The 22,074-nt window shown below is 41.2% G+C and overlaps 1 long non-coding RNA gene across 1 annotated transcript; it reads left to right on the forward strand.

The window, feature by feature from the left end:
* Nucleotides 1-18,075: 18,075 nt before the first annotated feature.
* On the forward strand, nt 18,076-21,113 carry LOC112943095. Its single transcript, XR_003248525.1, has 3 exons — nt 18,076-18,208; nt 20,723-20,837; nt 20,929-21,113. It is a non-coding gene; the product is annotated as an uncharacterized LOC112943095 (long non-coding RNA).
* The last annotated feature ends 961 nt before the right edge of the window (nt 21,114-22,074 follow it).

Here is a 22,074-nt window from a genome sequence, read left to right on the forward strand (position 1 = left end):
ATCAGTTGTATTAAATATGACAGCTGATCAGTATCTAAACAGAAATGCTCCTCTGGACATGTCAAATAACTTTTCATTACTCAAAAGGAATTAGTTTCATTCTTAAAAAAAGWAGTAAAATAAAAAGTCACCTACTTACCAAACTGCTCTTTTTTCCTTGAAGTATTCAGATAAGTTTCATTTAAACCTTTCCTGTTSACAAGTTTGTAATTCTGCAGAGAGAAAAAGACTAGAACTGTTTTGGTTTTTTGGAACATTCTACAATTTGATTTCCAAACACAAGACAAAAATCAAATTAAGGAGGCCTGAGGCATCTAAAAATAATTTTAAGCCAAACATTCTGTCCAGACATATTTTCCGATAGAAGAAATAGCAGGAAAATTGTGGCTTATCTGATGCATAATTCATTTGCCTGAGTCCAACATCAACCGATTCTGCTTAAAGTAGCAATAACCCAAAGGATTTCCATTGAATTAATTGTGCAAAGCACACAAATCCTTCAGGTCTCTAGTCTCCACACTCCAAAAATGACTCTACTAACAGATAAAAGGACTTCTGGAGTGTCTTTGATGAGACAGTGCCAAAGACTGAGGGCTCTTTGCCCAACTGTAGAAAGCAAATCTTTCAACAGAAGGTACCTGATTTTTAGAGAAGGCCTAGGTATGGGTGCAACTGGCCCTGTTCTAGTTTTCCAAGGGGTAAAATGAAGTACAATTGCTGGACAACCACCATCAGTGACATCTTTTAGTGACATCTATGCCATGTACATTAATATCTCCCCAGTTTGGATATGAAAACAGGGCCTTATCTGTATAATATCTAAAACAGGGTCTGTTTCAGACCCAAGGCCTTAMTCAGGGGCCTCTGAAGGCAGACTGAAGACTCTGCTCTGTATCATTTTAAGATGTAGTCACAAAATATCTCATCTTGAGTATTCTTGTTTCATTCTAAGAAGTGTGATATCATTCTTAAAAGAAGACCAGAGGGAAGTGTGTCATGTATGTGTGTTAAAGTGCAATGAAAGTGTTCTATTGTAAACTTGAGTTTAAACATATGCAATGGCAACACAAGGCAGAAAAGAAGAAAAAGGCACTGTGAAGACCTTGTGCTTCCTGAGCATCACTGGAGCTACTGACAGAGATTGTACCAAAAGTTTGCCCATTGCACTGAKCAATGAAAATGTTGGTCAGACAGAGCATATCTTGGCTGCTCTGTAAGTCTTATCATCAAAAACGACTTTGTACACTAAAATGTTGACTGTATGGGCATGGGCAACATGTCCTAGAGATTTAGTGTTTGTATATTTAGCCAAAAAATAACTTCAATTTTACTTCAAATGGCTTTTCGTTTGTTGTCTGAGTAAGCCAGTCTTAATATATTGTGTATCCAAGTTTCAAAAGCATGCCAGGGGAAGGACAAGAAAATTTGCCAAGAAAATATTTTCTCATTGCTATGATCTGAGTAGTATAAAGCGCTACTTATTTTTTAATATCCTATTCAAAACAAGGCAGTGATTTCTGGTTTATTGTTGCACTRTATAGCAAAAAGTGTTAGGAAAAGATATTGTAGTAATTTACAGGTTACAGTTAGAACATACACTTAATGATTTTTTTTAAATTCTGTTAGCATATACCACTTTCTGCTGATTCATTTATGGAACAACTGGAGCATTAAAGCCTAACTTGCCTCATCGTATTGCTTCAGCTTCTGCAGAAGACTCCCTCTACATTTTGGATTGTTAATGTGCAACTGTCAACCTGATTGATCAGTATTCTTATAGTACTCATCAATAAATTAACTAAACTGAATCAGTCTGGGTCCTTCTTGAAAATGTACTTTTTTAAAAGGACAAACATAGTAAATTGTAAGCACAGTGCAAGCAACCAGCAAATGCACCAGCTAATCACTGGAGATTAATTCACATCAGCAATAAGAGTAGTAATAAATACCTATCTCCTTGTCATATGGGATAAGAAGTGTGAGGACATACGGTGTGTCACTATGTAGTATGCTTTGTGTATCATCATTTATTTTCATGTGATTACAAGAGAATTGGCTATTGCACTAAAAGCTTGGATACAACTTCCTCGGTTTTCCTTACTTCCCTCAGATAAAGATCTGAGTCTTTATGTATTGTGTATAAGCAGGTTGTTTCAAAACAACTTGTTATTAATTTATTGACTTAATCTAACGGACAACAGGTATTGGGTATGCAAAAGGAGTASGATATGTGATCTCTTTTGTCCATAGAGAACTTTGGGGAAGATATTACATACTTTCGCCAAAGCTAAGGAAATGGTTTTGATAAAACTCCTGTGGATAGATATAAAACTTGTCAATAAAAATATCTGAGTAGTAGATCTCAGCAGTTTACTGTCAAAATGTAAGAGCTATCTCCTATCTTCTGCTCTGTTCAAAATGTTTGCTATATTTTATAGACCACATAAATTTTATAATTCTTCAGAAAGCTGGAGGACAGGGATAGATTTCAGTGTGATCTCAGCAAAGCAGAGAGTAGGAGTAAGGAGGACAAGGAGTCTAAACAGCCTGTATGCAATGTGGGTAGAGCTGCCTGGAGAAGTATGCGTGAGAACACAGTGTACCTACAGCTGGATGAACCTGAGCTAACAACGCTCTGCCTCATCAACAGTGTCAAAATATTGATATAAGTCCCCTTAGACAAACCTRGAGTCATCCTGCAACATCAAATTCATGCCACTAAATAAATGGTCATAATCCAAAAGTCAAATCCCAGCATAACACATCTTTGTTTTAATACACAGATTACAGCGCCACTCACCTGAGTGCTGTCTCCTATCTAACCCACTCTGCAAGACCTATCTTTAAATASAGCAATAAAGTACAGTCTGAGCAAGTTGAAGTACATGACTTCAGCTCTAATTCCCTTTTTTGCCTACRGCTCATCCCGTCTCATCACTTTTCCTCCTCTTTTATCTCTAAAAATAGTTCAATTTCTACTCATACGTTTGTCAATTAATTAAAAAATATTCTTCTTGCACTTGATTAGAAAACTGGGCAAAGTTGCTGCCAGCAAGTGCATTTTGAATCCCTTGGGGGTACAGAAGAAAGCCAAGAGTATAAATCTAAATAAATGACAATCTGCAGAAGACCTGAGGCACAACTTATTCATGGCCAAAGAACCCTAGAAACAGCTGCTACTGCTGGGTACTTATTGCTGTAGACAGACGCTGGTATGGTTTATATTGGTTGTTTGAAAGCAACAGTATCTTCTTGTTAAAAATTCCCTGTTTACCCCTTACCTAAGGTCGTGTCACAAGAGGCACTTGCTGTGAGCATTTAACTGATGGGAAACCATCAGTTGGCTTACTCTTGATGGAAGAACAATTCCAGTTTATCAGTTTGCAAGCTGTTGYATGTGGACCAATGACTGATGAGTTTAATGTTCCACTGTTTTACTCTACAACAGTTATTAGGGAATGGTACATGAACTGTTAAAGCCTGAGAGTTCTCTCTATTAGTTACCAATTAGAGTAGCTATCATTGCTTCACTGGTCTCATTAGAAGACGCTATTAATCTCCCGGGGATCAAAATCAAATGSTAGTTTTTGAATCCCATCACTGAAAGAGTCTTGGAACTTCTTGTCTCTATATATCAAAATAGTGCTTCCTTTTATTTTTTTTTTCTTGGATATAAGTTGCATTTTCAAGTACTTTAGAAGGAAATGTTTTTATGTGCTTGCTCTTGAAGCATTTATCCTGGCTACTGATTTTAACACAGCTAATCATTAGAGCTGCTTCTCACACAGAAAATAACCAAGTGATCTGAAATACTGACATACTCACTATAATTTACAGTAGAGTCCATCTGAAACTAAAGTTGTCTACTTCATGGAAAAATCCAATTGTTTTAAACATTCCTTTGATCCCAACTGAGTATGTAAAGTCAACATGACTGACAAATACAAATTCCAGAACAAAAAATGGAATAGTATTATCACAGTTTTCCCTCTGATATTTGGAAATTATGTGRCGTACATTGTTTCAAGTTGTTTGATGCTCCTTTGATGCCAAATGAAGAGAATTATGTCCAAGCTCTGGCATTTCTGCTGATGGTTCTAGAACAGCCATGGAAGCAGTGCAAAAAGCAAGAGGATCACTTGCAGGTCAAACTCTTACCTGGGCTCTGGGCTTGGGTCAGCCTCTCGTCACTGACAGAGCAACTAACATGTCCTAGTCCATGGCTGCACCTCTCATGGACTACTTCTGTAAAAATAACAAGACCTTCCACGAGTAGAGGTAAGGAAATTAAGATGGAACTCAGTGACTCTTTGGACAGAATAGCAAAACTAAGTGTGTTGAGTTCCTCTTTGACTTTTAATCACAGTAGAAGAGAAAGGAGAGCTTTATTCCAAGTTGCTGGACATGATATCCCCCCTCTATCTTTACTGATCACAACTTCACATTTGAGTCACTGCCCAGGGCTGACAGGGGCAAAAGAGGTGACTGGCAATATCAGTAGGGTGTTTCTAAGTGAAGCAGACATCATCCCTGCGATGAGGTGATTCATCTCCCTTCCCATTTTTCCTTTCACTGCCCCTCTTGGAGCTCCTAGGAATTTCTTAGAAAATTTAGAAAGCTTCTCAATGAAAAAGGTTTGATTTTTAGCTGGGTAGTCCAAGCCCTCATGTCATTTTTCTTGTGTTTTTGTTGGAACTGAGTTGTTCTTCTGTAGAGAATTTTTGATCATCATGCGAATGAACTGTTCGGTCTTCAATGGGAGCATTCAGTTTCACATATTCCATGTATTCATTCATCTGCATAAGTTAAGAGATTTTTTGACATTAAGGACCYGGTAATGAAACACATGCTGTGAAATTTTGTGGAGTTTGGGGAGACTTCTTGTAGCTCCGTCACTGATGTGAAATCATTCCTTCCTTCATGAAGAAGTCCTGACAAATATTTGGTGGAATTGAGTAATATAATTTATTTCTGATAACTTTTTAATGATCTGAATCAGCCACTAGATGTCATTGCTGCTCTTGGGAAAGGGGAACTGTTCGGCGCAAGAGCGGAGCTCCAGGACACCACAGCAGCCCCTGAAAAGGCCTTTCCATGGGCATCCCTTCCAACAGCAGTAGATTCACATACAGGGACCGCAAGACATCTGTGCATAGAAATATTTCTGTTATTTTATGAATATCAGAAATTATATCTGAAAGATTAAATAGCAACCATTAAAAAGATGTGAAAATACATAAAAGCCTAATAATAAATATATTCATAGTTAATTGCCTAGTTATTGGTTTATTTTTTCATTAAAAAAAAATATATGAAATTAAATGTAAAGCACCAGACAAATATCTTTTCTTTTAGAGATTTGTCCTTTTTTCTGAAATCTTTAGAGGAAAATAAGAAGGTGTTTCCCTAAAAGATACTCTTTTTTGAAAAGCAAATCAAACCTACAGTGGCAATAAAAAACACAGAATAAATAAAAGTTGCAAAGAGAGACATTCACCCTAGTCAGGAGACTGCAGATGACTCAGGAGTTCAGCTGTAATGAATTGGTCACTGCTAAATATGCCCTTAATCCGTTGTTAAGAGTCCCTGGAATGCAGTCAGGTCAAGATTTAAAAAAAAAAAAAAAAAAGAAAAAAGAAAAATGAATGGATGCCCAAAGTTAACAGTGCTCAGGGGAAGACTTTCGGAGGCACAAATGGACAGTGTGGGTTTTTAGGGGTTTAGTATCTTGTCCTTTAGATATTCTTCAGGTTAAATTAATATTTTCTTCCCTAATTGGTAACGATGAGAGCACACAGGGTTGTCCTTAATGTTAGCAGGTCTTCACTGATGTCTCACCACACAGGTGATGTGCACAATTAAAAATCATATTTCAATGGTTCTTGTAAAAAAATGGTTTGGCATTTTTGTAGTGCATAAATATTCTATAATGATTTTGTATTTTACAGTGTAACTATAACAGATTTGCATGTTGCAATATATCTAATTAGAATTAAGTTGTCTATGCAATGCAGGAGTGACTGCTATGAATAGTCTGCCTATTTTTGTTCCCTAGATCATTATTCAGGACAAGCTGAATTTGTCAGTGATGGCAAATTGCATTTTGACTGATTTTTTGCATAGGTGTTTAGTGAACTTCTSCCCTGCAGCTTTCTTACAGATAAATAGTGGGCAAACCCTGCCTACACTTTAGGACAGACAAGTGGACAAATAACTCCTTTTACACAATTTTCTATGAATTTGTAATGCAAGAAATGAAGGCACTACTGGTCTAAGGAGCCAGGAACAGGCCATTCTCCCAAGTATTCACAGTTATCTGCAAAGCAACCTGTKTTCACATTTCAAGCAGCATCAGGGAACGTAGCAGCAATGCAGAGGGGATTTTCCTCCTCACCCTCTCCAAGGCACAGTGCCACTACACTKCATTTCATCATGCTGCTACTCTGGGAGGCTAATATTTGGAAGCACAGTCGTGGCAGCAATCTGCTCTTGCTGCATCTTCCCTGGCAAAAGTGCCACAATTGCCCATTCCGTTCTCCCCAGCTCTCCAGGCATCACTTGGCTTTGCTTTGGATTGATCTCATTTTTATCAACTCCCCCACGAAATATCTGCAGTTGAAGATATATATATATATACAAATTTTATTTATGTATATATATATATATATCTTGTATTTATATATATATATAAAAACTGCAGAAATGTGAATATCGGTAGTTACAGGGCTCATATTTCCTCCCAGAAGGATTCATTGTGATGGTAACGGAAGCCTTGCTTTTAGACATAAACCTTACATTTATTCTGTCAGGATGCCCAACTTGCCACCTTGTGTCCCTTTTGTCTGTGTYAAGTCATATTGCTTCTCTCCAGAAAACTGTCCTCACGTGGGTGTATGGGTTGGATGAAATTAAAGTAATTTTTCTCATTTTATTGCTATATGAGAAAAAGTCAGACATTCAGGCTTGGAGAGCAGAGATAAAAATTGAGGAAAAAAAATAAAATTAAAAACCTGATTTTAAAACTGTTTATTGGTTTGTTTTCTGAGGGAAATACTAGCTTAAATAATTCCTGAAGAAAGTAAGGCAGAGTCTAAATGAAAATAAATGATGATTGCTGCTTTTGAAAACCTTTTCTGCCACCTTTTAATGTGAAAATCTGGGAACACAGACATATTCTCATTCTGTAATACAATGCTAATACAATCTTGCATTATTATAATATTGCAGATTATGATTAATAGCACTAAAAAAAGACAAAATACATGAAAATGCCCATTCTAAGTAAGAGAACATGAAAGCTACTCTTACGAGCTGCCTTTTGGATTAAGCTCTTGTAAGGATACATATAAAGAGACACTCATACATGTACATTAGGAGAAGAGTGAGATAATACGTTTGACATTGTCACTTACTTTCAGGGATCTGCAATCATTTGTGCACTTGTAAAATGTAGAAGTTGTCTTTCTGCATCGGTCTGACAAAAATAGAGAAACAATTGGGAATTGTGCACCAGGCATGAATGTCACTCCATGCGTGTCCCGGTGGGATCTACCGTCTGGCTGGTTTGTRTACTGTCTATAGTGCCCCTCACAAATAAAATCACACGTGATGCTGTGATTTCTATTTGCTTAAACGGCTTGTGTTCTCAGCAGGAACATTTCTGAATATAACCTTGAGCATTATTCCATAGGAAATCTTTTTAAATAAGTATTTAACAAAAAAAATAAATAAATAAATAAAAATAAAAACCACTGTTGTTTTGTCTATGATACCTCCTTATACATTTTTGATTTTTTGGGGATTTGATTTTGGCATGTATAATGCTGTAGTGATCCTGCTTAGCAACTCTAGTATTGCAACATGTTTAAAAGTGTACCTGTTATACATTTCTTTGTCTTTTATTATTTTACTGTAAGAATCTCAGATATCTTGCGTTCCCAGCCTATCAATGACAATATTTTTTCCTAGAATAACCCATAGCATCTAAATGCTTCTATTCAATCATTCAAAGCATCCGAGAGACAGGATGTTCTACTTTCATTTACACACAACCGGCCAAGCTCTGCAAATCTAATGATTAGGTTTCAAGAGGAATCTGGCATCAACTTTTGTAGAAATTACTGACTGATATGCTTCACTATAATGGTAAAGGTCCAGATAAAAGACATGTTTAAATGATACATGAATGGCATATCAATGGCGATAATTCCATTGCTTCACTTCCATGTGTTTTACCAAAGCACATCCCTATAATAATGTTTTTTTCTCTAAAAAGCCACTGTAAAAAAGAAAATATTTTCATTTAATAAAACCAATATTCTCTGTTGACTGTCAGAATGTATGTTAAGAGGTAGAAGTACATAAGACTTAGGTTGARTTTGAATGCATATCTCCTGAACTCTACAAACACCTCATTTTCAATATCAAAACTCCCTAAAGAGATGACCTTCTTTATGTGTGCTCAACCAGACTTACATCAGTCTTCACAGGACCGGGCTTCTTGGCTTATACCTAACCCCAAGCATGGACAGCAAAATAATTCTTCTCTGCTTATCCACCCACAAAGGGCTCAGTCGAGGCAGACGCAGCAGAGCATGAAATGGAGCRCACAGACTGGTAGTTAATTGGAAATATGGCCCTCAAAACGGAAGGAGAACTAGATCCCTTTCCTCCTGCTGCTTGAGGAAATTCAGATCAGATTTCTTTCCTCGCAGATGGATACCTAAGCCTAGTCTATAACTTCTTCTCAGCGTCAGCAGAAATTACAGAACAACTCCATAAAGCAAGTGGTGATGAATCTCTAGGACAGCCACAGTTCTCCCAAGAGCCCTAAGTAAATTGAGATTTAAAACTCCTAAATCATTTATTGAAACCAGCTTCATGACTAGAGGAAGGGAAAGTAGCTAATGCGACACCAAGGTTTTCAAAGGTTTTGGTGCACTTTCAGGGAATCAAATATCAATAAATCTGATTTTTGTTTTGGGCAGATTGGTGAAAATAGAATATATAACTCTTGCATACAGAGAGGTACGTAATCACTTTGCAGTCACAAGTATGTCTCCTAGGCATCGCAAAGTTCTTCAAAGCAGAAAATGAGCTAGTGGATAAAGGTCACATACTTGATATAATGTTCTTAGATTTCTAAAAAGCTTTTGATTAGGTCAGTTATCAAAACCATTTAAAGTAGATATGGTTTAATGGAGTAAGAGGGAGGATCCTCATGTGCATTAATAACTGCTCAAAAGATATGCAAAAAAAAAGTAATGCTAGACGACTAATGAAGTCCCACAGGCCTCCAGATGTTCAATGTATCTGTGAATGGTGTGGAAAGGAGGAGAGGTGTGAGGTGACAGGTTTTTTTGATGATAAAAAAATGTCTAGTCAGAATTAAAACCATCCATGAAATATTTTAGAAGTATCCTTGTGATACAGAATGTCTACAGAAGAAAATGGTAAATTAGATTTTGAAAAAAAAAAAATGCATGTGTTTAGTAGGAAAACTACAGTACCTTTACAAATTTTATGTTACGTATTTTTCACATGTGTTTTTCTTTTAATAAGTTTCATCATATCAGGAGACAGATCAAATAGAGCATCCCGGGTTGTTTCTGGTACCTCATAATCATCTCATGCCAAACCTTTTACAAATAAATATATCCAGACCCTCATGTAAAAGGGAAGTCATAGATCCAACATGTTCTGTTTTCCCTGACAAAAAAAAATCTTTTCCTTTGTGCCAAGTAAAATTTAGCTCAAAACTTTAAGCAGCAGGCCACAGGGCTGCCTGAAAGTGATAAATACAGGGCAAAATTAGTCTTCTGTACTAATTTTCYCTGAGGTTTCTTATTGTTAAAACACCTCCACAAAACCTAAATGTGGTCTAAGATAGTTGTGACCTTGAGTAAGACAGAGTTTACCTATTAAGTATCAAAAGGCCAGTTTAAATATTATCAAGCCAGTTCTGAATTTTCTCCATATAATCTGAACCCTAAACTCATTCTTCTATCACACTGAAACTGAGGAAAGATGCAAAAGACAAAATGTAGCTTACGTGAATAAATCTCCAGATCTCCACAATTACACAGGCCAAAGGACAGCACAAATCAAAAATAAACAAGTTACATTTTTTTTCCTAAGCATAGGTTTTGAAGATTTTTGTTTGTTTGTTTCTGGGGGAGGCGTGATGATTGCTGAGGGGGGACCTGCAAAATGAGTGGTCCCTCAGAGATGTCCTGAGCTGGAATCTGCTCCCCAAGGCCTTGCCAGCCTCTGAGCACGTTAGCATCTCCGTACCAGTCTGACCAGTGTGAAAAATGCTGTAGGACAGGATCAGGCCCTGGGCAATCCTGTAATCCTATATTATATATTTCAGGAGGAAAATCCATATTATCTCGTTGCCTAATACCATTCATGGGATACAATAAATCAGCTTAAAAAAAATCCTACAGGATAAATACAAAATATTCATTTTTGCTTTGAAGTTAGAATATTGTAACTTGGGAGAGAGGAGATAGAAGAAAGAAAGGGATTGATATCTGAAATCAATGCACTTTGATAATATCATGATTCTAAAAAGATATGTACCAAATACTAATACCAATTTTAATTAAGAATGGAGGTGCCCATTCTCTTAGGGAAAGAAATATATACAAACATATATATACACACACATATTATTTACACACATGCATATATATATATAAATATGTATGCCTCTGTGTGTCTTGTTACTTGCTATGGATTGATTATGATTTTCTGGAATATCTTCAAGAATAAAATCATAGGGAAAGATTTCAGTGAAATCGTGGCCTCACTGCAATCAACAGCAGTATTACTGTGGCCCTCACCAGTAACACGTTACACAAACAACACAGTCTGAGATGCAGCTCTGCTAGCCTTGAAAATAATAGGGTGAATTTTGCCCTGTGTACTGTTGTGCAGTGAGTTTCCTTTTTATGCTTCCATGGGTAGTAAGCAAACCTGAAATAAAATCTGCCTGCTCGTCCTAACCCCAGCTGTGTTTTACCACCTCCCAACCTGGGCAAAATGTAACCAAGGCTCTGGGCAGAGCTTTGCAGGCTTTAGCATGAAAGATTAGAAACTACTTCTCAACCTGGACCGGTTCAACAAATAAGCACAATATGTTACAGCTTTGGCACCTGCAGTCATATGACCACACCAGCCTCCAGCAATTTTTTTTTTTTACTTCTGTTGTTCTATTAGCACATGTGCATATATTAAGGAGAAGTCTTGGGCAAGAAAGAAAAAAAGAAAAATGAAAAAGAGAAAGATGCAGATAGAGTTAGCAGATTGAATGTGGCACAGCCTGGAGAGAACTGCTCTGAAAATGGGGTCATATCTCTTGGCCCATCAGTTCTAAGGCTTGGGGTATCCTAAATAAAGCAGAATGGGTTAAGCCCAACACAACCCCACAAAGCCAATGCTACCAGGGGGCACTTTGGTTCTAACTGGCCGAGTTTGAGGGAGAAGCCAAGTTCCCCATACTCTTGCAGCGAAGAGCCTCTTTTCAGAGAGGAATCAAGCTGCCTTGTTGGACTTGCTGGAGCCTGTCTGGGTTGGGGGAAAGCATCAGTCTTGCAGGAGGGAGGAAACTTGGGTCCTGGCCTTACCATAGCAGATCACCTCATGACAGTGCAAGCGGGACTTCACATGTCACTCTGCTGAAGATCATCTCTTCAATCTGTGCTTTCCACTCAGTGGTCCTATTAAGCACGGCTGTGGTTGCTTTGCTCAAATCCTCCTCTGTGACAGAGAATCCCCTCAGATTTACTTTCTGCTCCCACTCAACCACATGCATCTTCTCTCCTCCAGACACATCCAGGGGATTATCCCCAAAACCGTGCTCCAGGACCACAGGTCCGCAAGTCTGCCCCAAGCCAGGAGTGATGCAGGGGGCCTGATGCAGCCCCATTGAGGTCAATGGCGAGATGCCCATCCAGCCTGGGCAGAACAAAAGTGTTGGGTTTGGCAAATCACTTCCGTTAATGTAGGAGACAATTACTGATGCCTCTTTGCAAATTGCTCTTCTTTGACATTTTTATAACTCAATAATTTCCAGTTGTGTTCCCATGTTTGCTTCCTTTGTGTATAGTTTTCCTATTTTTGAGCACATGGTTCACAACATTTAAACAAGCACTAACAACAAATTACCTGCTCAACTGGGTTCTGTGAAAAGGGGCCCTGAAACTTATTTACAAATTAAGTGGACTAAGACAGGGAGGAAGTAGTTACCAGAGTGGATTGCGGGTGCATCCTCAAAATTGTGCATGTTTTCCTATCCATAAAAGCCCTGTATCTGGGGAGGGGTGAGGGCCCGGGAGCAGAATCTGTGTCTTTCACTACAGACACTTTTACTTTCATCTTAGAAAATACACTCCTTTTTTTCTTTTTCTTTCTTTTTTTTTTTTTTTTCTATATAAATTGAATTGAGGGAAAAAAAAAACCACCTCCTTCACTTTTTTTTTTTCTCCCCGGCGGAATGATCCACCAGAAATAAATCAATATACAAGCAAATCCACGTCTGACTAATTTCTTTTTTTGCCATTTAAAGAATGAAGTGCACTTTATATCTGCTTGTGTATTTCTCTCTGACCACAATACAATAAATAAAATATTGCTTATTTACTTCCTTCAATTCGTATAGCAATTTAAAACACACTTATTACACTATTCAAATTTCTCAGCTGGTGTGAGCTCTCAATGCTCTTTTCCCATAGACGCAATGATTCCAAGTGCAATTTCTTCTCTCCTCACTTAAAACATCTGATCTTTAAGTTAAGGAAAGATCTGATCTTCTTTAAGGGAAGAAAGTGCTTAGTTTACTTGACTTTATATTTTCCTTTTTTTTTTTTTTTTGGGGGGTCTTTTTTTTGTTGGAGGTTATTTTTGGTTATTTGTTTGTTTGTGACCTAAGGCTCGGCTGTATTTTACCGCACAGCACAGCTCTTCTGCATTCCGATTCGGGCTAGTATTAAGTCTCCAAATATTATTATTTGGCTAATATTAGCCAAATATCTCTGGCTAATCCTGCTCGTACCTTTCAAGAACTTTATTTCGTTACAGTTATAAGGTTTACTTGTTCTTTACATCGTATTTGGGAGAAATAAAGTGACYATGGTCTATTTTAAAAGTTGCCGACTGCTTTAGCAGATGGCTGCGTGCGGACCAACTTTAAAATTCAGGTGCACGTCAGTTTAGATGACTTTAGCACCACGTCAAAACCCCGAAAATTATTCATGCCTCGGGTTTTCGCTCTTCGGAATTGCAGCTGGTTTTGCTGGTTGGGATATTTGGTGTTTTCCTTTGATTCCCCCAAAGAGAAACTCAAGACTTGCCAGAATCTATGATCGTGTTTTATGGTTTTTTTTTTTTCCTCCGTCGCCTCGTGCCTCCCTTTAAGAGGACTTATGTGGCAAGAAAAGGCCTTTCACTCCCAGCTCAGCGAGAAGCGATTTTAACTTGGAACAAACCTCTGCTTTTGTTGTTGTTGTTGTTGTTGTTGTTGTTGTTGTTTGCTTGTGTTTTACTCCCTGAGCTAACAGAAATGTTTGCGGGGTTTTGGCGGCATTTATGCAGGCATTTATGGGAGCGATGCCGTGTGCGGAGTCGCGAGCAGCAGGAGCGGCGGCCGCGTGTCCCCCGCTCTTGTCGCTCTTGTTGTCCCCCGCTCTTGACGTGGCTCTTGTCGCCCACGTCGCCCCATGAAGGCCCGGGTCCCCGGAGCAGCGGGCATGGAGTTTGAGGGACCGGGAGARGCAGAGAGGAGCGGGGCCGCCCTCCGGCATTAGAATAAAACGGGTCTTTTTCACCTTTTCTGTCACTTTGGCTTGATTATAGCGCTATCCTTCGTCTACCTGTAAGTTAATCACACGGGATCTCCTTCAGTCAGAGCTATCGACTGGAAGGAATGGAAGAATGGAAGAAAGAGGGAAAGAATGAAAGGTTGGAAGAGAGGGAGAGGATGATGGTAAAAAAAAATGGGAAAGAGAGAGGAGAGAGAGGAAAAGAAAAAATAGAAAAGAGCAAGAGTGGGATAAAGAAAGAAAATGGTAAACAAAAAAAAAGTAAGGAGAGAAAAAAAGGTAAAAGGAGAAAGAAAAGAGTAAAGAAGAGAGAGGAGAGAGGAAAGAAAGAATGAACGAACAAGGGGGGAAAAGTAGGAAAAGAAAGGAATATGAACCAAAAAAAAAAAAAAGGGGGGAAAAAAAGAATAAGAAAGGAGCAGAGAAAGAGAGAAAGAGAGAAAGAGAGAAAGAGAGAAAGAGAGAAAGAGAGAAAGAGAGAAAGAGAGAAAGAGAGAAAGAGAGAAAGAGCTAGAATAAAAGGTAGGGGCATTTTACCGATTCAGAGTTTAAGCCAGGGACCCTCTCCGCCCATCATTGGGGACACACAACACAACGCAGCACACAACACCGCATACAACGCAATACCCAGACGAGACACAACAGCCGCAGCGCCTCTGGCCCCTGCCCTGCCGCCTCCGCGGGAGCAGCAGCCGGAGGGTGCGGGCCGGGACACGGCACAAACGCCGCGCACCTCCGCGTTTGTGCCCTTCCTTGCGCCTGTGTCGGAGGTAGCAGCTCATTAACCCCGTAACACGTAGACGAGAAGCAAGTCTCCAACCTTGCTTGGAGACTGAGTCACCCGCGCATTTAGAAGCGCTCCGGCCGGCGGTTCCCTCGGCTGCGCACGCGGCTCAAGGCGGTGCCCAAACTCCGCGCTTGTCTCCGCAGGGAGCAGCCCTGCCCGGCTCAGCAGGGCCCGGTCTCCCGTTAGGTTCCCGGCGTGTTTCTCCGCAGATTTTTTTTTTTTTTTTTTTCCGCCCACCCCAGGGGTTTTCTTAACGGCACAAGGCGGAGAAAGAAGGGGGAAAAAAAAAAAGAGAGGGAAAAAAGAGAGTCTGTATTGCTGTCTAATCGTTTAAGTCGTTAAAAAAAAATAAGAACAAGAAAGAAATGTTGGCGGATTTATTTTTAAAATACAAAAATAGGTAGTCTTTTTTTTTCTTAGGAAAAAGGCTCTGGTGTGAGAATAAACAGCTGGTGGAATCGTTTCTTGCGAAATTTGGAATATCAGTAACGGGTTTGTTGTTATTTCTCCGGAAAGATAATGATAAAGTAGCTCTCGCTTCTCACAACGCCCCGGCCCGCGGCTGCCCGGCTCGTAACGCGGCGCGGGGAGGCTGCGGGCTCAGATCTGCGCGTGGGGAACCGTTAAGAAATAAGTAGAAGCCCTGAAATACCGCAATGCTCGTCCCTAGGCGCTTAGCAAACAGCCTAGGGCTGTTTTTTTGTTTGTCTTTTTTTCCGGGAAAGAGAAGCAAAATTACGGTTTTCGACATCTTCCCTTGAAACGAATGGAGCGCATATCTGMTTTCTTTCTTTTCTTCCCCTGTATTTGTTTGCTTTTGTTTGTGTATACGAATATTGTCATCTCAGCTTTTAACCTTGTACTTGCATTTGCTCTGCTGTTGGGCTGGGAGAGGGGAAATGAGCGGGTTCACACCGTTTCCTGGAAGCAGCTGTTAATGGGCAGTATTGATTAGTTGTCAGGCGCTTGTCTGCGCGGGTCCCCGCGCTGGTGGCGGCGCGGCAGAGGCAGGCGGCTCTCCCGGCGGCTTCTCATTTCGGGGAGCGGGGGAACAAGCTGCCCCCTCTGCTGCTTGCGGCGCTGACGGGTGCGATGAGCTGGGCTCGGATGAGGATGCGCTCGAGCCCCAGGGTGGGGTTTTTTTTTTTTTTTTTTTTTTCTATCCTACCTCTGCTCCTTAGCCGTTTCCTCACCTGCATAGTGCAAGAGCCTCTCCATCTTAGAAGTGAAATGTGGGGAAGAGGGATAAACAGCGGGACCCTCTCAGGCCGAGAAAAAGGAGCAGCTCCTCATCCTTGCGGCCTGGCTGCCCTCGCCCCCGGCCGCGCCTGGAGCCAGCCGCGGATACCTGGACAAGCCGGGAGGGCGGGGAGCGGGCCCCCAAGAGACCAAAGGGCTCAGGATCAGCGGGATGGCCGAGAAGAGTCACCTTTGAAGCCGCCTTAATGAGCGAACTCGCTCCCCCCGCTCTGCTGCCTTTTCTGCCCCATCTACTCTGTTAATCCTCAAGTGGGGCGGCCTGGGGGCAGGGAAGGGGCAAAGGGGCCGTTTCTTCTTTCTGCGGCGAGGAGAGCCCAGGTTCTGTAGCTGGCAGCAACGCCCCTCCAAAAAAAAACTGGGGCTGCGGTGCGGGAGGGAGCGGGGATGCCAGGAGGGTTCCTGGGCACCTGCGGAGCGCCGCTGGGGAATGGGGCCAAGGCGGAATATAGGGATAAGGGGACCGAAATCCCCCAGCCCCTGGCAAGGCGCCACAGGCAGAAGGGGGACAAGCGCCACTTGTCCCCCCCGTTGTCATTTTCTTTGCTCGCTTTCCACGTAACGCCCAGCTGTGATAGCCACCCGGGTGACAGTCAAGATAAGTGGCAAATGAAAAAACTTCTCTTGCCTTTTCTACTGGTCAGGGCAGTCAAGGATTGGTGGGCTTTTTTGTTTTTTTTTTTTTGTTTGTTTTTTTTTTTCACTTAATAAGATAACGGTACCCAAATGTCTAGGGTATTCGCTGAAGCTGAACAGGGTTTTGCACATTACTACCCCCCAACAGCAATAGGACGTCGAGGAAAGATGAGGAGCAAGGAGCGCTGCTAACTGTTTTGTCTAAACACTGTCTTTCCTGCTGTGAAAGGGAAGGGCTGGMGATTTGAAGCTGATAAAGCTACATGCATTTTAACACGGAAATTGCTCGTTAGCAGTAATAAATGCCCCGTTAATAGCCTCCACGTGGAAAGAAATTCCCAAGTGTTGCAAATTCCAGTTTAAAGACCAGAGAGTAGCGCGGACAGCTGTGAAATGCGAAAAGTCCCTTCTCCGAGTTCTCCGGTTTTTATTTATTTTATTCTTAACTGCGCGCTTACGGTAAGGCAGTGTCGGAAAATCACGGCCAGCTGTGCCTAAGGAGCGACCCCCCTCCCTCTTAAGCGAAAGGAAGGGGGAAAAGCACTTGAAATAGTTCAATTTTCCTTTCAAGGCGGAGGTAACGGCAAAGAGTTGGGCTGGGGGTATTACAGTGTGCGGCTGTGGAGGCCAGTTCTGAAAAAAGCGCGCAAAGTCCTTTGCCTCTCCAGGGTGAGACTGTGCGGCAGAGGCGGCTCGGGGTGACCCTGGACCTCTRTCCCCTCCGAAGGACCCTGCTCTAGGACACTGCTGACCGCTGTCYCCCAGCAGTGCTATAAGTGGCCCTTTGGGAAGCGTGTTTTGGGGCTCGATGTTGCAGGGCGGGGGGAAAGCCACAGAAGATCAAGAGGTGCCCAGGGGTCCATGCACTCCCTGCAGCCCATTTCTCGTTTGGGACARCAGAAACTTTCGGGTTTGTGAGCGAGGGGCTGGAAGGAGAGGAAGGAGACCTGCCACRAGAAGCACGGGGGCTAGGTAAGAAACTCTTTGTCTCTAACAGTTTAAACAGAATTTTAATGTCCTAATATCCACCTGCTCTGCGTGCCCCCCCTTAGTTTCAAGGTTTTGAACAACAACAAAAATCTATTTCAACCTTTTTTTTTGATTATTAAAAGTTACAATTTCTCCTCTTCCTCATCTTTCTCTCTCTCACGCCCCACCTCGGGAACTTCATCGGGAATTGAAAAGGAAAGAGACACGAATATGGCTGATGCTTGCTGTCGCCTGTGACTCTATTCCTAGATCCTACCTTAATGTAATAACCGCAAATCTATCAGTATATTTCCGTATTACCAAGTTGGAGTCTCATAGCAATTTGGGCTTGGCTATAGCTGTATAGATTTATTTTAACATTTTCTTTATTTTCGTGATGAAAAGACTAACAAATTGACTCAGTAGTCGCCTGTAGGGAGATTACAAAGCCTTCTGCCCCTGTCTCCGTCTTGGGCATTACTCTTCAATCCCAACCTCTTTCACCCCGTCTTATTGGAAACGGTTATTGGGAGCTAGCTTTTGTTGCAGGAAATCCCATTTAAAGATCGCTTTATAGGCCATTTGCCGCAATCCTCCACATTGATCTCATTAGGGCTCCGTTGCGGGACCGCGTTTCGGGGCTGGCGGTTTGRAGCGCGGCGGCGCCGAGGAGCTGGGTCCCGCTGCCGGTTTTGCTCTGGAGGAAACGTGTATTTATCGAAACAGTCGGCCGGCAGTAAGTCTTCTCTAATGACTCATCCTTGTAATCTCTTAAACCTCGGGCAGTCCGTTTTGCAGAGGACGTGCATTTCTACGCCGGTCCCTTCTCACGCAACCGCCTAATTTAGGCGGCGCAGGGGGAGAAGTGGCCCATGAATTGTCGGGGGCGATAATCTGGGGAGAGAGAGGACAAATGGGTGAGATTAAGGCTATTTTTTTTAATCTGTTCGAGGGGATTTTTTTTTTTTTTTTTAATATATATATGTTTAGGGCTACTGGCTTGCAGCTGCGGTCACTTCGACAATGAGTTGAGCAACTTTGAGGAATTAGCAGCTGGATTGATAGAGGGGGAAAGATTAGATCTGAGAGYTTGATTTTTATCTTGCTGTTCGAGGGTGTAAAATACATGGGCAGAATGAAAACGCAGTCATCAGTGCCCTTTTCATTTCTGCACAATGCAGTATGTCTACAAATTAAAAACAAGCTGCACTCTCCCACTGAAACTCTTACATTTGTTGGGAATTATGTTTAAGGACCAGGAAAATATGTAGTTTAATTGCAAAAACAATCAAAACTCTGAAATCATCTAGGCATACTATTAAGATATTTGCATTTATTTCTGACTAATGGGGTTATCCCCACGCCTACTTTTAAGCATTTGATTCTATCGATTGGCTCAAGAACAGAGCTGGTAAGAAGTTGGTAAGAAACTTTTTTGACCCTAAGATGTTCTGCTTCTGATATCTCAGTCTTTTGTGGGACTTGACTATTGTGATACTGCAAAGCTGGTTCACAACCTGGGAGCTTCRGAGGAAGGAGTAGCTTCAAGTTGCCCGGTTAGTGCCCAGGGAAGAGGAAACTTTCACAGCCAGCAGCAAACAGAGCAGGAAGGTCTCCCTACAAACAGGTGATTTCAGAAGGCCAGGCCTGACACCCGCACTATGGGAAATCAATGCACATTCTGCTTTCCTTACGCCCTGTTGTGCTGGCCTTCTGGCAGGTTTAGGGGTGATCAAAACCCTCTATAAGGAGTTTATAAAATTAAATAATATAATTATAAGAAAAAATAGAACAAAAAATCGTCCCTACTTAAGCTGGTATTTTACATTTCAGCTTTCCTGCTTAAGAATATGATTAACTGCTAAATAGATGCAGATGTTGCTGATGTGCTATCRAAGGGAGCAGATTACTGTGTTGATCTGGATTGAGAAATAAACTGAATTCTGAAGAAATCTTCATATCCTATAAGATGTCATGTCCTTTATCCACTGGGGAGAAGACTGAGCTGTTGGATGATAATRGAGTTATTCCAATTATGTTGTGTTTGGATGGGATCATTTGAGATAATTAAGACTGGACACATTTGCAGAATAAAAATTTTATACTACTTTTTTTTTGAGATTGGAGGGGARCATGGATTTTTAAGAACTTGCAAGGTACACTGAAATAACCGATGTTATTAGTATTTACTTTATAAGGAGAAAGTTGTGGAACCCTCTCTGAATGACTTCTTAATGGCAAATTAGAAGACAGGTGAGTATAATAATAGTTAGATCTTGATCCTCGTTGTGATTTCCAGCTGATAAGAACAGGAAAGGTGTTGCAAGGAGGACTTGGGATGAGCAGGAAGAGGAACCGTGCTGCATGGCATCCTTCCAGCTACATTTGGTGGAATGGGATATAGGTGATAGGAGTCATGTGGGAATGGTCTGTTGCCAGTTAGGTAAGAACTGATGTTCAGTTAAACATTTTACTATTATTATTATTATTATTATTATTATTTATTTTTAAACCTAGTGAGCCAGGGATGTAGTGTAGAGTGGCTCCCCCTTCCCCCTCCTCAAAGATTTCTTTAGCTTGAGTTTGTCTCTGATACTTAATCCCTTGGTGTGTTTATAGAAACCCCCCTCAGAGGTTTTGCTTTGCTAGGCTTTCTGCTCTATTCCCTGAAAAATTCAGGACAAATCCTCAGAGTCGTGCAGATCCTAATATTTCACAGTAACTTTTACATATATGAATAGTCCTATTGGATTCAAGCACAAATTACTATTTAAATAGTTACAATTGAATCTGAAATCTTTTTAGTCTTTCAATGTTTCTGTCTCATTTATGCTATTTCAGCACAAATATATAATTGTTACCAGTACATGCTGCTGTGGGACCCAYGTGAGTTATCTATAAGGTCATTCAAGTGAACTGCTGCCTCAAAAGCAATAGYGCAGAAGCTCCACAAGATCCATCATATGCTAGCCCAGCAGCCTGTGGCAGCACACCYTCTGTGCCTCACTCAAACCACCTTCTCCATCATCTCTGTTACTCAAAGACCCTATGGCTGACTTCATTGATCTGCAGTTTGCAGGCTGAAATGCAGCGAGAAGGATCTGAACACATTTCTTGGCATATTTACAGATTTTTTTTTTCACTTTAAAGATAAATTTCCTAAGAAAGAGGGAATATTCTGAGTAATTTGTTAGATGAAGTAAGTGTCTGTCTTCGAAATGGCATCTCTCACCTTCCCTGTCTTCCTCAGAAGGAGCCTGAAGTGCTGCATGCTGTCGGGTGCTTTCAGTTGACCTTTCCCAGCCACTGTGGACAGATCTACAGAACCTGCAGGACGCTAAGAGACATTTCCCAAGCTCCATGAGGTCTATGGTTGTTGGCAGCCTCAATGACACACTGTCTCACTCGGACACACTCCTCCAGTTCATGATTTTTCTCCTGTGCTCTCCTTTCCAGGTGCAAAAGAGTGAGACGTCAGCAGTAAAGAGCCATGTGGGGAGTAGAATTTCTTGAGCATCACAGATGTGACACTCCTGGTCCTGTAACCACTCTGCAACATCTCACCCTGGCCCTCTGCCCAGTGGAGATCAGGAGGGTGTCAGTTACTCTGAATGTGCAGGTCCTAAGGAGCTGCATATCCCTGCCAGCCCATCACCCTGCCAATGGGATAGCAGCTCAGAGAGGAAGCCTCTGACATCAGAAATATAATGTACCCTTTTTCATTGATTAAAAAGAAGGTAAAGCAAAGAAGACTGGGAGTCGTGAGCTGATTTCTTGGGATTTAAGTATATCTAATTCTAGTTTGTTTTTAAATAGGCACACCTTGCTCATGAGATGTTTATGCATCTGTTCAGGTTCAGCTTAGCGTTTTGTAGAGATACATGCAGAGTTGAGGATAAACTCACTTGTTTTATATTGACATCAAAGAGGTTCCCTCAGGCACCATCACATTAATTTCCCTTTTTTTTTTTTRTTTCCCATCCGTCATCTTAACAGGGCTGGGGTGAGTGTTGGGGGTTGCCCCAGAGCCTCCTGGCACCTACCCCACAGCCCAGCATTGCTTCCCTATCCCCTCTGCCCAGGGCAACTGTGTGCCCTGCCTGTGCCTAGAGCTTCCCCCATGGAAAGAGGACATTAACAGGCTACTGCTCCAGCCTGGATCAGAAATGCCATTACCAGGAAGCAATGTTTGAGTGCTACACACCTGTACAGGCACTAAAATGCACATGAGCCATCTGCAGGAAAAGGACCAGTTTGGCAAGATAATTTTCTGCATAATTAGAAAAGCAACACACTGTTAGCTACACGGATCAACAAGTAGCACCAGACAACCCTCTGTGAACAGAAAACATGCCTGCTCCAGTGTGCTTTTTACTATGAACCCCACCCTTATTATTCAGGACCAACAGCAATACAGCAAGTTACATTAATGTATTTTTCAGTGTTTGGCCTGATATTACGTGTATGATTTTTATTTTTAATCTTTTTATTACTATTATGAAAGCAAGTAAAATGACTATTTGCATTTATGGACACTGCCTTTCTCAGCAGCTGAGCACTCAATATTTCTTTTCCTCCACTTTAAATTATGTATCACTGGTA

Source organism: Nothoprocta perdicaria, unplaced genomic scaffold (genome assembly GCF_003342845.1).
Source record: "Nothoprocta perdicaria isolate Ctin4 unplaced genomic scaffold, notPer1 scaffold_14, whole genome shotgun sequence".
Lineage (NCBI taxonomy): Eukaryota > Metazoa > Chordata > Aves > Tinamiformes > Tinamidae > Nothoprocta > Nothoprocta perdicaria.